Genomic DNA, 15,446 nt, shown 5'->3' with positions numbered 1-15,446 from the left:
TATCCGCACTGGGTGTTTACACCAAACCAGTGGAATTTATCGTGATTAAGTGATTTAATGAAGTGAATATATACATTAATTAACCATGGTTAAGTGATAGTTGTAAATACTGAAACAAATGTCATAAATTCATTGATTTTGTCTAAACACTCGATGCGGGTAAGTGTTTACCGTATGATGCACGGACCTGATGCTCGAAACTTTATGATGCACGGACCTGATGCACGAAACATTATGATGCACGGAACTTGGGGATTCAGTTCTCCGCAAGGTCCTTGCATCATAAAGTTCTTCACTGCATTATAACCATCAAGATCAGGTATTTCTGCTGATATTATTTTGTCAATATGTTCTTGAGAGGGACTTTTTAATGTTTGATGCAAGAGGAGCAATATATGTGCATGGGGCAAGCCTCTCTTTTGGAACTCTATTGTGTATCCTGCATTATTAATGGTATAAACGCAAAGGTTAGGATGCACGGGGTGATAAAAAACATACCATACTATTTTCAATTAAAGCATGCACGCTACTTTCTTTTTAAATTTAAGATAAATAGAATTTGTTGCCAAGTGGCTTGTACGTATTTATCTCCAATGATTTGTAAAGAATGCAGAAATTATTTATCCTCCATAAATATGATCATTATGCAAGGTTTTAAATGAGATTATTTTTCCATTCATTTGTAACCCAAGTAGATCAGCCATTAATTATAGGATCTTTGAGATCTTTAAATTTATCTTGCAATTGAAATAATTTCCGTCTTTGGCTTGATTGTATCCAATGAAATCTTTTCCATCTTTGTTTATATGTCTCTTTGTGAAAGATATTAATTATAATCTTAACCGATAGTTTCCTGTTAATATCTCTTTATTCTTTTATTTTTTTAGTAGTATTCGTACGGTAAAAACTTATCCACACCGGGTGTTTACACCAAACCTATGCAATTTATCATGATTAAGTGATTTAATGAAATGAATATATACATTAATTAACCATGGTTAAGTGATAGTTGTATATGTTCAAACAAATATCATAAATTCATTGATTTGGTGTAAACCTGCTATAGAAGGTCATTATCACCTGATGGTGTAAAAATATGATACACCAACGGTGCACCAAACCTAAACTCTATAATACAGATTGTGTACATGCTTTTAGCTAATTAGCTCCATCTTGATATTTTAAATTCAATATAGAATCAAAAGTTTCTGAAGAAATTGTATAATCAGAAAATAAGTAGGTGTTTGGCCATGAAAATCAAATACTTTTCACTTTATTTGGAGATATTAACTTGTTAAGATTCTAATTAATATTTCACAATGAGACACAAACAAAGTTGGAAAATATTTACATGGAGATAATCCAGGCCAAAGGTGGAAATAATCTGTTGCACGACAAATAAATGATCTTATAATTAATGGTGGATAGGATAAGTTCTGTCTTCATTCTTTACAAAGCATACATAGTTTTGGACATAATCAATGCCAAAGACGGAAAGGATCTCTTGCAAGACAAATTAATTGATATCAAAATCTTATAATTAATGGTGGATAGGATAAATATTGTCTGCATGCGTTACAAATCATACATAGTTGATATTGCCATTAAAGAAGAGGACTACAACTGCTGTTAAAGAAGCTACCGCCAGTGGAAGATACTGTACATTATGTTTCAGTTGTGAGAGGACTACAACAAACTCATTTTTTAATACAAAAGTGCGAGGTAGGGAGCTGGTATGATCAACTAATCCAAGAGACACAAAGATTAAAGTTTCTGAGGTAATTGACTTGAACTTCCTTCATCTTGCAAGGTGTTATTGTGAATAGTTTATTGTGAATTCCTTTTTGTACTTGGAACTTTTATTTGGATTGTAATATTGTGTTTTGTAGGGGTGAAAATGGGTCAGCAGAATGTGGTAGACTCTTGGGTTGATTCTATGAGGGCTTCCTCTCCTACGCATCACAAGTCATCCACTCTTTCAGATGACTTGACTTCTTGGATGGTAAGCTCAAAACACACAAAAAAAATGATATAAGAATATGAAATGCTAAAATCAACAACACCTGTACATTACAACTATAAAGGTTAAGAATTACCTGACCCTATATTTAATGACAAATACTTCATCTGTTCTAATTTATGTGATACTTTTCACTTTTCGAGATTCAAACTGCATGACATATGACCAACATTTTGAAATGTATCTTTTCACCAAATTTTTCACGACCCAACCCGCCATAACTGGCACCCATCTAAATCCTAGTGGGCGAATCAACCCACAAGACACCTATTCATTCAATTCGATTTTATGTTAACCAAGTTAAACAGTATTACTTATTCAAACATCAAAGAACAAAATACGGCATGCCATAAATACTGAAATAAGTGCGGAAGTTCTAACTATTACAATCCCCAAAATCCTAAAGTTATCGTATAGGACTCTAAGCCAAAAACATGTCTAAGAATCTGAAGTCTAACAAATAAGTAATCCATAATGTCCAGAGTACGAAAAGACATCATAGCAAGAAGATCTTCGGGCGGCCTAGCATGGGAAGAAGCTCACCTAAACTCTGTCAACAAAAATCCTCCACGCTAGATGTGAGGACGAGTAGCGGTCTCTATATCCAAATTTGCACTCAAAAGAATGCAGCAAGGTAGTATCAGTACAAACACTATGTACCGGTAGATATCATAGGCCGACTAAGATTAGTATCATGCATATTGTGTAAAATCAATAGAATAAAACAAGCCAGTCAATAGTCATGAATATCAATAAATCACAGAAAGTCAACCAAGAACAATCACAATCAAATCACTAAGATGTCAAGCATCACAATCACGTAAGTCACAACAGGAAATAAATTTACCCTAATAACCTCACTCGCAGTACATATATGCTAGCTGATGTCTTAGCTCAGTAGTCATGACCTGCAGGGGACCCATGGTGTCCATGTACCACCCGTTCCAGAATACTCCTCGGACCCGAACACAAACCTCCGCCCCAGAACAAACCTTGATCGCGGGACATATCAAAGTACCTCTCATTTCCGGAATGATCCTCAGACCAGCAGCCCATAATCTAGGTCACATGAGTGTCTTTCCATACCTCTTACAAAACAGTATTTCTTACCTTTCCAATATTAACAATCAACTCATCATTTCATGTCACAATACCCTTGAGAAGATTATATTAGCTTCTCATCACAACACATCCACTGTAGATTTAATCACACAGGAATAATGGCATGGAGCCTACACAATCACTCAATCACATTGATGTAGGAATTTAGCCACATAATACCATGCATAAAAACTAGACATGTTTTCTCCTAAGGAGATCACAAAACATACAATCATCTAACCAAAGTCTAACTTAAGTAAACCGTAACCTACCTCAAAGTAAAGCTTGGAATGCGCAGGTAACCCTGCTACAGCCTTTCTTTTCCTCAAAGCCTCAATACGTTCACGGTCTAAAAATAGAAGGCTCAATGAGTCACATTGCTCAATTCACAAAGACCAAAGCAAGAATACCCTTCCCTTCCCCCATACTAAGGGTAAATGATTTTCTAGGTGATAAACAACCTATCAAGGACCCTAGTATTCACTTACCATCAATTTATTCAACATTCTATCAAATATTCCCATTACAAACAGTTTTCTATGGCAAAAACCCCATTTTTATAGAACCTTAGGTCACAAATCACTTAGTTCATGATTCTAAATGTTCAACTTATGACAAATAGCAACTAATCAATCCATTTAAATGATAAATAAGCAATAATAACCCCAACCCATAAAGTTTAGAAGGTTTATTGACATTCTAGTGTTTCTACTTCACCTTCACCATTAAAGACCCATGAAGATGAATACAATAATGAAGGGGAAGGGAATAATAGAATGAAAAGCAATGGAACTTACCTCTCAAGGTTATCTTGCCCTAGCTTGAAAATGCTCTCTAGGTGCTTGTTGGGAAGTGTCTTGGTGTTTCGTGAAAATAGAAAATAAGACTAAGTATAAAAATCCCGGCCACTGTTTCTTCTCGACCGCTACGGCGGTCAAAATGGCTGCTATAGCGGTCCCCAAAGAAACTGTTTGACCGCTATGGTGGTCTTCCCACTGCTATAGTGGTACTGCCATAGCGGTCCACCATCCGCCACAGCGGCCACCAAGGACATGGATGGCCACTGGCAGCGGTCAAGCCGCCGTTATAGCGTTACACCCACCGCTGCAGCGGTCCATTGGGCAGTGAGCTCGACTTTTGTCCAGTTTTTCCCCCAATCACCTCACATTTCATCCAAGGCCTCAAAAATACAAAACAAACATACACATATACAAAAGGACGCCCTACGAATCCAACCGCGGCCTCGAAATTCCCAACGGAGTCCTAATTTTCCATAAGGACTGGAAGGGTCATTACACCAGATGGAAATTAAAACATTGTTCGTCCCAGAATGGACAAGTATGAGAAATATAGGGAGGAGTTACTTGACTCGGCGAAAAGCTGAGGGTATTTGCTACTCATATCGGACTCTGTCTCCCAAGTAAATTTTTCCACTAGTCGATTCTTCCATTGAACTTTCACAAAAGCTATTTCCTTGGATCTTAATTTGCGAACATCCCTATCTAAGATAGCAACGGACTCTTTCTCATACGACAGATTTTCATCTAACAAAATCGAATCCTAACGGATGATATAGGAACCATCGTCGTGGTACCTCTTCAACATCGACATATGGAACACCGGATGAACGCCTGAGGCAAAGCCAACTTGTAAGCCACCTCTAATCTCAAACGGGCCAATGTACCTCGGGCTAAGCTTGCCCTTCTTCCTAAACCTCATCACACCCTTCATGGTGAGACCTTCAATAACACTAGTTCTCCTTCCTCAAACTCAAGATCTCGGACTTTGCGGTCCGCATACTCCTTCTGCTATTCTGTACTGCTAAAAGCTTGGCTCGAATCACCTTCACCTTCTCTAGGGACTCTCTCAGAAGGTCGGTACCCTACAGACTTACCTCAAATACATCAAACCATCCAATAGGAGACCTATACCTCCTCCCATACAATGCCTCAAATGGGGCCATATCAATACTCGAGTGATAGCTATTATTGTAAGCAAATTCAGCTAAGGACAAGAACTGATCCCGATGCCCACCAAAATTTATCACACACGTATGAAGCATATCCTCAAGAACCTGAATAGTCTGCTCAGACTGCCCGTCAGTCTGAGGATGAAAGACTGTGCTAAGATCTAACCTCGTACCCAACTCCTCATGCAAACACTCCCAAAACCTGGATGTGAACGTGGTGCCCCTGTCAGACACGATGGAGATAGGAACCCTGTGGAGTCTAAGCACCTCCCGAATGTAAACCTTAGCCAACTTCTCTACATCATAAGTTATCTTCACCGCAATAAAGTGGGCAGACTTAGTCAACATGTCAACAATAACCCAGATAGAGTCAAACTTCCCAAGCGTCTTCGGAAGACCCACCACGAAATCCATGGCTATCCTTTTCCACTTCCACTCAGGAATGGGCATTCTCTGCAATGTACCCCCAGGTTTCTGGTGTTCATACTTCACTTGTTGGCAATTTAGACACTGAGCAACGAACTCTACTATATCACCTTTCATCCTAGTCTACCAGTAATGTTGCCTAAAATCACGATACATCTTAGTGGCACCAGGATGGATAGAATACCTCGAGCTATGAACCTCTGTCCGAATGGTCTTAATCAAGTCGCCGATACGTGGCACACACACTCGCCCTTTGATTCGCAGCACACCCTCCTCATCAATCACATCCTCCTTGTTCTCACCACGCAACACCTTATCTCGTATTTTACATAACTTAGCATCTTCAAACTGCTTAGCCTTAATCTGCTCTAAAAATGGTGACCGAGCCTCAACACAGGCCAACACCTTGCCTGTGCTAGAAATATCTAGTCTCATAAAACTGTTAGCCAGAGTCTGAACTCTTCTAGCCAACGGACGCTCAGAAGAAATTAAACAAGCCACACTTCCCATACTAGCCGACTTCCGGCTCAATGCATCAGCTACCATATTTGCCTTACCAAGGTGGTACAAAATGGTGATGTCATAGTCCTTCATCAGTTCCATCCATCTCCACTGTTAGTTCAGATCCTTCTGAGTTAACACATGTTGCAGACTGCGATAGTCTGTGTACACCTCATAATGGACATCATACAAGTAGTGCCTCCAGATTTTCAACGCAAACACCACCGCTGCCAACTATAGATCATGAGTAGGATAGTTTTTCTCATGCACCTTCAACTGCCGCGAAGCATAAGCAATCACATTATTTTCCTGCATCAAAACAGCACCCAAACCAGAACGTGAAGCATCACAATAAATAACAAAATCCTTGCCCTCAACGGGCAATGCCAGAATTGGTGCTGTAGTAAAAAAATGCACACTCGTCGGACCACTGAAACAGTACCTCTTTCTGAGTCAAACGGGTCATATGAGAAGCAATAGAGGCAAACCTTTTCACAAGCCAATGATAGTAGCTAGCCAGACCCACGAAACTACGGATCTCGGTCACTGATGTGGGCCTAGCCCATTCCTTGACTGCCTGAATTTTCTGAGGATCCACTATGATACCCTCTTTTGAAATAACATGCCCCAAGAAGGACAAACAAGACAATCCAGAATTCGCACTTAGAGAATTTAGCATACAACTTCTTCTCTAGCAATACCCCAAAAGCAATTCTCAAATGTTTCTCATGTTCTTCCATACTCCTAGAGTACACCAGGATATCATTAATGAACACCATTACGAATGAGTATACATAGGGCTTAAACACACTATTCATCAAATCCATGAACGTAGCTGGTGCATTTGTAAGCCCGGAAGACATAACCAAGAACTCATAGTGCCTATACCTGGTCCGAAAAGCAGTTTTAGGAACATCCTCTGCTTGAATCTTCAACTGATGGTACCCTGATCTCAAATCGATTTTAGAGAACACAGAAGCTTCTTGTAACTGATCAAACAAGTCATTAATACGGGGAATGGGATACTTGTTTAGGACAATTACCTTATTCAGCTGACGGTAGTCAATGCAAATACGCATAGACCTATCTTTATTCTTAACAAACAACACAGGAGCACCCTACGGAGAGGCACTCGGGCGAATGAACCCCCTACTCAGAAGATCTTGCAACTGCTCTTTTAGTTCCCTGAGTTCTGCTGGTGCCATCCTATAAGGTGGGATGGATATAGAACAAGTCCCTGGGTCTAAGTCAATCTTGAAGTCAATGTTACGATCCGATGGCATACCAGGCAAGTCCGCGGGGAACACATCCGCAAACTCGCGTACCACTAGAACAGAATCAAGGGGTGGATTATTTGCACTGGTGTCACGGATATGTGCCAGATAAGCTAGGCAACTCTTCTCTACTAGCTTCCTAACACGAACAAAGGATATTACTTTCTTAGGGAGGGGACTAAGGTTACCCTTCCACTAGAGTCTAGGCGCCCCGGGCATGGCTAATGTAATAGTCTTGGCATGGCAATCAAGAATAGCATAATGCGGGGGCAACCAACTCATATCCAAAATAACATCCAAATCTACCATGTCTACGATATTCAAATCTGCCCAAGCACTATACCCCATAAAAGAAATCGCACACGAAGGGTAGACGCTATCCACCACCACAGAATCCCCAACAGAAGTAGATACATAAATAGAGATATCAAGGGTATCACACATCATATCCAGACCACAACAAAATAGGTAGATACATAGAAAAAAGTAGAACCTGGATCAAACAAAACAGAAGTCATACGGTCATAAACGGAGATAGTACCTGTGATAACTGTATCGGAGGCCTCAGCCTCGGGTCTACCTGAAAAACCGTACAAATGATCGTGTCCCCTTGTCGCCTGTGAACCATCGCGATTACTATTACCAGTCTAAGCCCCACCCCTGGCGGGCTACTGTCCGCCTCTACCTGCTTGAGGACCGCCTCGGTTAGGCTGGCCAACACCCCTACCCGCGGTGTGGCCACCCCGCCCTGCCGGTGTACGATCCTTACCCCCTCGATCTGGTGCAAATGGAGCTTGGAGAGTCTGATACTGAATCACCTGCCCGCTCTGTCTAAGTATGGGGCAATACCTCTTAATATGTCCTATCTAACCACACTCGAAGCAAGCACGGTCCAGCGTAGGCCACTGAACAGAAGCTGATGAAGAGGTGTAGCCTCCATGCTAACCGGAAGCCTGATAATTTGCCCCTGATAGGCTCCTAGATGACACCTGCATCGCGGACAGAATCGGACACCCTGAATATACTTGCGAACTCTGACCCCTCGAGAAGGAGTTACTCAACATCCCACCCTTATGGGCCTTCTTCTTAACCTATTTTGTGTAACTCTCATGCCTAATCCCCTCGATGACACGGACATGCTCCACTATCTCCTGAAATGAAGCCCCAATGGCTACAAGCTGAAGAGGTAACAACTGAAGTCTAGTATTCAACCCTTTCACGAACCGCCGTATCCTCTCCCCCTCAGTAGGTAGTAACTGAAGAGCATAACGGGAAAGAGAGTGAAAACAGGACTCATACACAGCAACTGACGAGTCCCCCTGACTAATAGTAGGGAACTCATCCTTCCGTCGGTCCCTCAGAGTACGTGGAACGTACTTATCCGGAAACACAGAGTAAAACTGAACCCAAGTCAACGGAGGAGACCCAGCTGGCCTACACTTCACATAAGCCTTCCACCAAAGCTTGGCATCACCCAAGAATTGAAAGGTCACAAACTCTACCCCGTATTTATCCATGGCCCCTATTTTGTGAAGTCTCTCGTGACAGTCAATGATGAACTCGTATACGTCTTCCGACTCCGTACCATATAACACAGGGGGCTTCATTTTAGTGAACCTCCAAAACAGATCATGTTCTTCACCAGTCATCACTGGCCCTGCAACTGGCCTCGGGAAGGCCTTAAAACCCGAAACCTCATCAAAGCGAGGTGCCACCGCTGCTGCATGCTGAACCTCCGGAGCCTGTGCTCTTTCTGGACCTGGGACCGCTACTTCTGTGCCCCTACTTGCTGGATCCGCTGGTATAGCTCTGGCCTGTGCTAGCCTATGCAACCAATGCAGCACTTGCGCCATAGCATCTGGTATACCCTAAGCAGTTGCAGCTCCTGGTTGAACTGGTACAGCTGCTGGCTGGGCTGGTACGGCTGCATCTCTCGCTGTCTCATTAGGAACCACTGGAGGCACGAGGTCAACCACTGGGATACCGCCCCCAGCTGGGGCCGCCCCTCTGCCAGCTCCTCTGCCTCCACCTCTACCTCTAGTTGCTGCCGCGCGTGTTCTCGCCATCTGCGAGAGAATGAAAGATAGTCAGATACCAATTTGAATCAGCAGATACCAATTGGAATCAAGCACGAAAGAAGAAAGAAAAGAGAGTTTTCCTGGTGTCCGACAACCTCTCGAAGTTAAGTACAGACGTCTCCATACCGATCTACAAGACTCTGCTAGATATTTCCTTGTACGATGAGATCGACAAACCTAAAGCTCCGATACCAATTCTGTCACAACCCAACCAGCCATGACCGACACCCATCTAAATCCTAGTGGGCGAACTAACACACAAGACACATATTCGTTCAATTCGATTTTATATTAACCAAGTTAAACATTATTACTCATTCAAACATCAAATAACAAAATACGTCATGCCATAAATACTGAAATAAGTGCAGAAGTTATAACTATTACAATCCCCAAAATTCGAAAGTCATCGTATAGGACTCCAAGCCAAAAACATGTCTAAGAATTTGAAGTCTAACAAGTAAGTAATCCATAATGTCCAGAGTACGAAAAGACTTCATAGAAAGAAGATCTTCGGGCGGCCTGGCATGGGAAGAAGTTCACCCGAAATTTGTCAACAAATATCCTCCACGCTAGATGTGAGGTCGAGTAGCAGTCTCTGTATCCAAATTTGCACTCAAAAGAATGCAGCAAGGTAGTATCAGTACAAACACTATGTACCGGTAGATATCATAGGCCGACTAAGATTAGTATTATGCATATTTTGAAAAATCTATAGAATAAAACAAGCAGTCAATAGTCATGAACATTAATAAATCACAGAAAGTCAACCAAGAACAATCACAGTCAAATCACTAAGATGTCAAGCATCACAATCACGTAAGTCACAACAGGATATAAATCTACCCTAATAACCTCACTCGCAGTACATACATGCTAGCTGATGTCTTAGCTCAGTAGTCATGACCTGCAGGGGACCCATGGTGTCCATGTACCACCCGTTCCGGAATACTCCTCGGACCCGAGCACAAACCTCTGCCGCAGAACAAACCTTGATCGCAGGACATATCAAAGTACCTCTCGTTTCCGGAACGATCCTCGGACCACCAGCCCATAATCTAGGTCGCATGAGTGCCTTTCCATACCTCTTACAGAACAGTATTTCTTACCTTTCCAATATCAACAATCAACTCATCATTTTATGTCACAGTACCCTTGAGAAGATTATATTAGCTTCTTATCACAACACATCCACTGTAGATTCAATCACACATGAATAATGACACGGAGCCTACACAATCACTCAATCACATTGACGTAGGAATTTATCCACATAATACCATGCATGAAAACTAGACATGCTTTCTCCTAAGGAGATCACAAAATATACAATCAACTAACCAAAGTCTAACTTAAGTAAACCGTAACCTACCTCATAGTAGAGCTTGGAACGCGCAGGTTACTTTGCTACAGCCTTTCCTTTCATCAAAGCCTCAATACGTTCACGGTCTAAAAATAGAAGGCTCAATGAGTCACATTGCTCAATTCACAAAGACCAAAGCAAGAATACCCTTCCCTTCCCCCATACTAAGGGTAAATGATTTTCTAGGTGATAAACAACCTATCAAGGCCCTAGTATTCACTTACCATTAATTTATACAATATTCTATCAAATATTCCCATTACAAACAATTTTCTATAGCAAAGACCCCATTTTTATAGAACCCGAGGTCTCAAATCACTTAGTTCATGATTCTAAATGTTCAATTTATGACAAATAGCAACTAATCAATCCATTTAAATGATAAATAAGCGATAATAATCCTAACCCATCATGTTTAGAAGGTTTATTGACATTCTAGGGTTTCTACTTCACTTTCACCATTAGAGACCCATAAAGATGATCATAATAATGAAGGGGAAGGGAATGATAGAATGAAAAGCAATGGAACTTACCTCTGAAGGTTTTCTTGGCCTAGCTTTAAAATTCTCTCTAGGTGCTTGTTGGGAAGTGTGTTTGTGTTTTGTGAAAAGAGAAAATAAAACTAAGTATAAAAATCCCGGCAGCTGTTTCTCGTCGACCGCTGCGGTGGTCAAAAGGCCGCTACAGCGGTCACTTGACCGCTATAGCCGTCCCTGAAGAAACCACTTGACCGCTATAGCGGTCTTCCTACCGCTATATCGGTCCACCATCCGCCACAGCGGCCACTAAGGACATGGATGGCCGCTGGCAGCGGTCAAGCCACCCCTATAGCGGTACCGCCACATCGGTACACCCACCGCTGCAGCAGTCCATTTTGGGCAGTGGGCTCGACTTTTGTCCAGTTTTTTCCCCAATCACCCCACATTTCATCCAAGTCCTCAAAAACACAAAACAAACATACACATATACAAAAGGATGCCCAACAAATCCAACCGCAGCCTCTGAATTCCCAACGGAGTCCTAATTTCCCATAACGACCGGAAGGGTCGTTAAAAAATTGATATGAGGAAAGTTGCAACTTGTAGTACTTTTCTTGTAGCTTTCAAATATATAAATTGTAATCTTAAAATATTGAGTTAATCTAATCCAATTTTGCTTCAAAATTTAGTCAAATTGACTCTCAAAAAGCGAAATGTATCACATAAATTGGGACCAAGGGAATAACACTAAACTGGAAGCAATTGAACAAAAATAGCAAAGATTTTTTAACCAAAATGTGATAGCCGTTAAAGTTATAATTCAAATTCATTTTCAAGCCCTTTAGCTTTACTTGATTCCATAAGAGCTTCTTCTCAAATGGATTTGGTTTATAATTACCAAGAGTTGTTTTTGAATTTTTCTTTTATATTTTGTTGGTAAATTTGAACAGGTTCATCATCCTTCAGCTTTGAACAAGTTTGAGGAAATTATAAATGCTTTAAAAGGGAAACAAATAGTTGTGTTTTTGGACTATGATGGTACATTGTCACCCATTATTGATGATCCTGACAAAGCCTTCATGACTGATGGGGTTTGTTTAAATTTACTAAACTTTAATTAATCCAAATTACTTAGCATTTAAACTAATTCATTTTTTGGGTTTATGATAATTAGATGATGGAAGCAGTGAGGGACACAGCTAAATATTTCCCACAGCAATAGTAAGTGGAAGATGCAGATCAAAATTGTTTGATTTTGCAGAGTTATCAGAACTGGATTATGCTGGAAGTCATGGAATGGACATCAAGGCGCCTGTTAAAGGAAAGGTGACCAAACAATAATATTGGAGTAGTTATTTTCTAGCTTAATTGGTTACTAAATTAATCTTATGTTATTTTTTTCCTTTTATAATAGTGTTTGGTACTTCTTTTTTTATTCAAGGAGATAATCAAACTATACTTTGCCAACCTGCTAGAGAACTTTTACCCATGATTGATGAGGTTAGTTCTTGTTGTTTTTTAACTTTTCACTTTACCTCTAGTGGTTTTGTCCCCTTACACATTATAGAAAGAAAAAAGTTGAAACGTCAACACTTTTCAGGTGTATAAATCTTTAGTGGAGAAAACAAAATCTGCACCAAGACCTAAAGTGGAAAACAACAAATTCTGCTTATCCGTACATTTCCGCCGTGTTGAAGAAAAGGTACAATTTTTTTAAAAATCCTCTATTCCATAGTTCCTGGTTTTACTTGAGATTTTAATTCAAAAAGAAATTATCATAATAAATTGAGTTTTCAACTTTGTTTTTTTGGTAATTTCAGAGATGGACTGAACTAGCTGAGCAAGTGAAATCAATGACTAAGGAATACCCAGCGCTTCGATTAACTCAAGGAAGAAAGGTGAATTTTTTAAGTAATTACAGTATTAAATAGTAGCCATGTTTTTTATGTTACAAGATAAAGAAAAGAAAAAACTGACTTTTTAATTGTTTTATGACAGGTATTGGAGATTCGTCCATGTATTAAATGGGACAAGGGAAATGCACTTGAATTTTTGTTGGAATCGTTAGGTTATGCTAATTCAAATGATGTTTTACCTATGTACATTGGTGATGATCAAACTGATGAAAATGCTTTCAAGGTACTTTCTTTTGTCATAATTTTCTTCAACAAACAAAATTATAACTTTGTATTTTTTTGGAAAATAATAATAATAGTACTAACATTTTGTTATGGAAAATAATCAGGTTTTGCGCGATAGAGGACAAGGCTTTGGAATTTAGTATCCAAATCACCTAAAGAAACCAATGCTTCCTATTCTCTGCAAGAGCCATTAGAGGTATAATAATTGAAAATATATGCTCTATAGATAACAATTTTAACAAGATTAAAATTATTTATATATATTGAGTCAGATTAGTAATATGTTGGTATTTCTTAATATGGCAGGTTATGTACTTTTTAAACCGTCTGGTGGAGTGGAAAAGATCGTCCTGACCCTTTTAAGCCTGGAAGTTTTATTGGGGATGGGTTAATTAAAAGATCTTAGGTCATTGATGCATAGCCTTGGAGTTCACCAACTGCAGTATGTTTGTCGCTCCGCAAACATAGTAGCCGATAAACTAGCAAACTCCTTCCCTTGGCCATTCCCCATGGAATCCCACACAGTTGCTTTCTCCCCCTTACTATGTTTTACCAGCTTTTAATAAGGACTGTGCTGGCATCCCTATAGCGAGAACAGTCCCTAACCCCCCCCCCCCCCCCCCACACCCCCCTCCCTCCCTAGTTTTTACATTTACCTATTTGTAAATATGTACTCTTTGTATGTTTCTATTTTGTTTAATGAAATATCCGTCTTGTTTAGCCAAAAAACAAAAAAGAGCTTAGTTTGTATCTTTTCTTTTTGGAAGACTCAACTGTAATTGGAAAAAATGTAGAAATTTTGTAACTTTCTAAGTATAAATTCAATAAGGAAGTATTATTATGCACTTCTCACTCTCTTTTCCACTACAAGGGGTTGCCCGTGCTGCGCACGAGCCCAACATGCTAATTATAAAACATGTATAAGAGTTTGTCATGTTTTTAGCACTTAAACAATGAAATTTGTACGACTAATTGTATGAGAAAATAATGAATTCACACTTGCAACTACTAAAGTTACAATCTAACAACGAAATTTATAATATATTTGAGCTTCTTCAACAATGTATATTAAACAGGAGTAGCAGAAGTTGCTGACAACCTGCAATGCCAGTTATGGTTTGTTTAACGTTAGCAAACAAAGCACTTGCCAACATATACAATTTGAATCAGAGACATCAATGTTTGACGCATACATTCTTGTCTAGCCGGAGATAAAGGAAAACAGAAAGGGACTGTCAATCAAGATTTTCCTTGCAAGCCTATTCCCCATCCAGAAGAGAAATAGGATATAGATGAGCTTGGGGAATATTGTGAAAAACACTCCTTTACAAAAAGCTCTTGGCCCACTCTTCACTCTTTTCACGGCTAGCCGAGAATGAGACACAGTAAGATTCACCTAACTTCATAGCTATAAGCGCTCGTGACTATCTGATGATAGTCGGTTTGCTTTCCTTTTAGATTGAAAAAGGAAACTGAATGATTGAGCATACGAGCACCTTAATAAATACCTCTTACTTTATTGTATCTTAGAGGAAAAGAAAGATTTAAAGACTTACCTAGTTGCTATACCGGAGTAAATATCAACAGATGTTTCTCTAGCAACGAAATTAACTGCAACAACTCCCAGCGGAACCAATGATTTTCAGTAGAAGAGCTGGTCAAGTAAATGCCTGCGATTATGAAAGAGAGCAATAATAGAAGTGACAATATCAGTTTGCCTTATCTTACAGAGAAGGAAATGAATCTTCATTTTTGATTGATAAGATTAGAAAAGGAGATGACACTGTTGATGCTAGACTTTACATTATTGTGAAAGAAGAAGTACCAACGTTTTACACAAGCACAAAAAGAGGAAAGTGAAGAACGGATTCCAATTGGTGAAGTGATGAATCATGGTACCTTATGTTTTGATGATTTGACAAACCTTAAGAAACCAAATATGATCAGGTTCACTTGTTGCATTTGGCCTCCTCTTGATATCTCGTGTACTGCCATGTCGACATGCTCCTTGAAGAATCAGATGCTATCAGTCACTACACAAGCTGCAGGATATGTTCATATATGAAGGACCAGATACGTGTTCAAAGGGACCAG

The 15,446-nt window shown here is 39.9% G+C and overlaps 1 pseudogene; it reads left to right on the top strand.

Annotated features, from left to right (window-relative positions):
• Positions 1-1,543: 1,543 nt before the first annotated feature.
• LOC132612880 (probable trehalose-phosphate phosphatase H) lies at positions 1,544-13,706 on the top strand (annotated as a pseudogene).
• Positions 13,707-15,446: the final 1,740 nt, after the last annotated feature.

The sequence above is a fragment of the Lycium barbarum genome, chromosome 10 (genome assembly GCF_019175385.1).
Source record: "Lycium barbarum isolate Lr01 chromosome 10, ASM1917538v2, whole genome shotgun sequence".
NCBI classification, from domain to species: domain Eukaryota; kingdom Viridiplantae; phylum Streptophyta; class Magnoliopsida; order Solanales; family Solanaceae; genus Lycium; species Lycium barbarum.
This window is presented reverse-complemented; position numbering and strand designations above follow the sequence as displayed.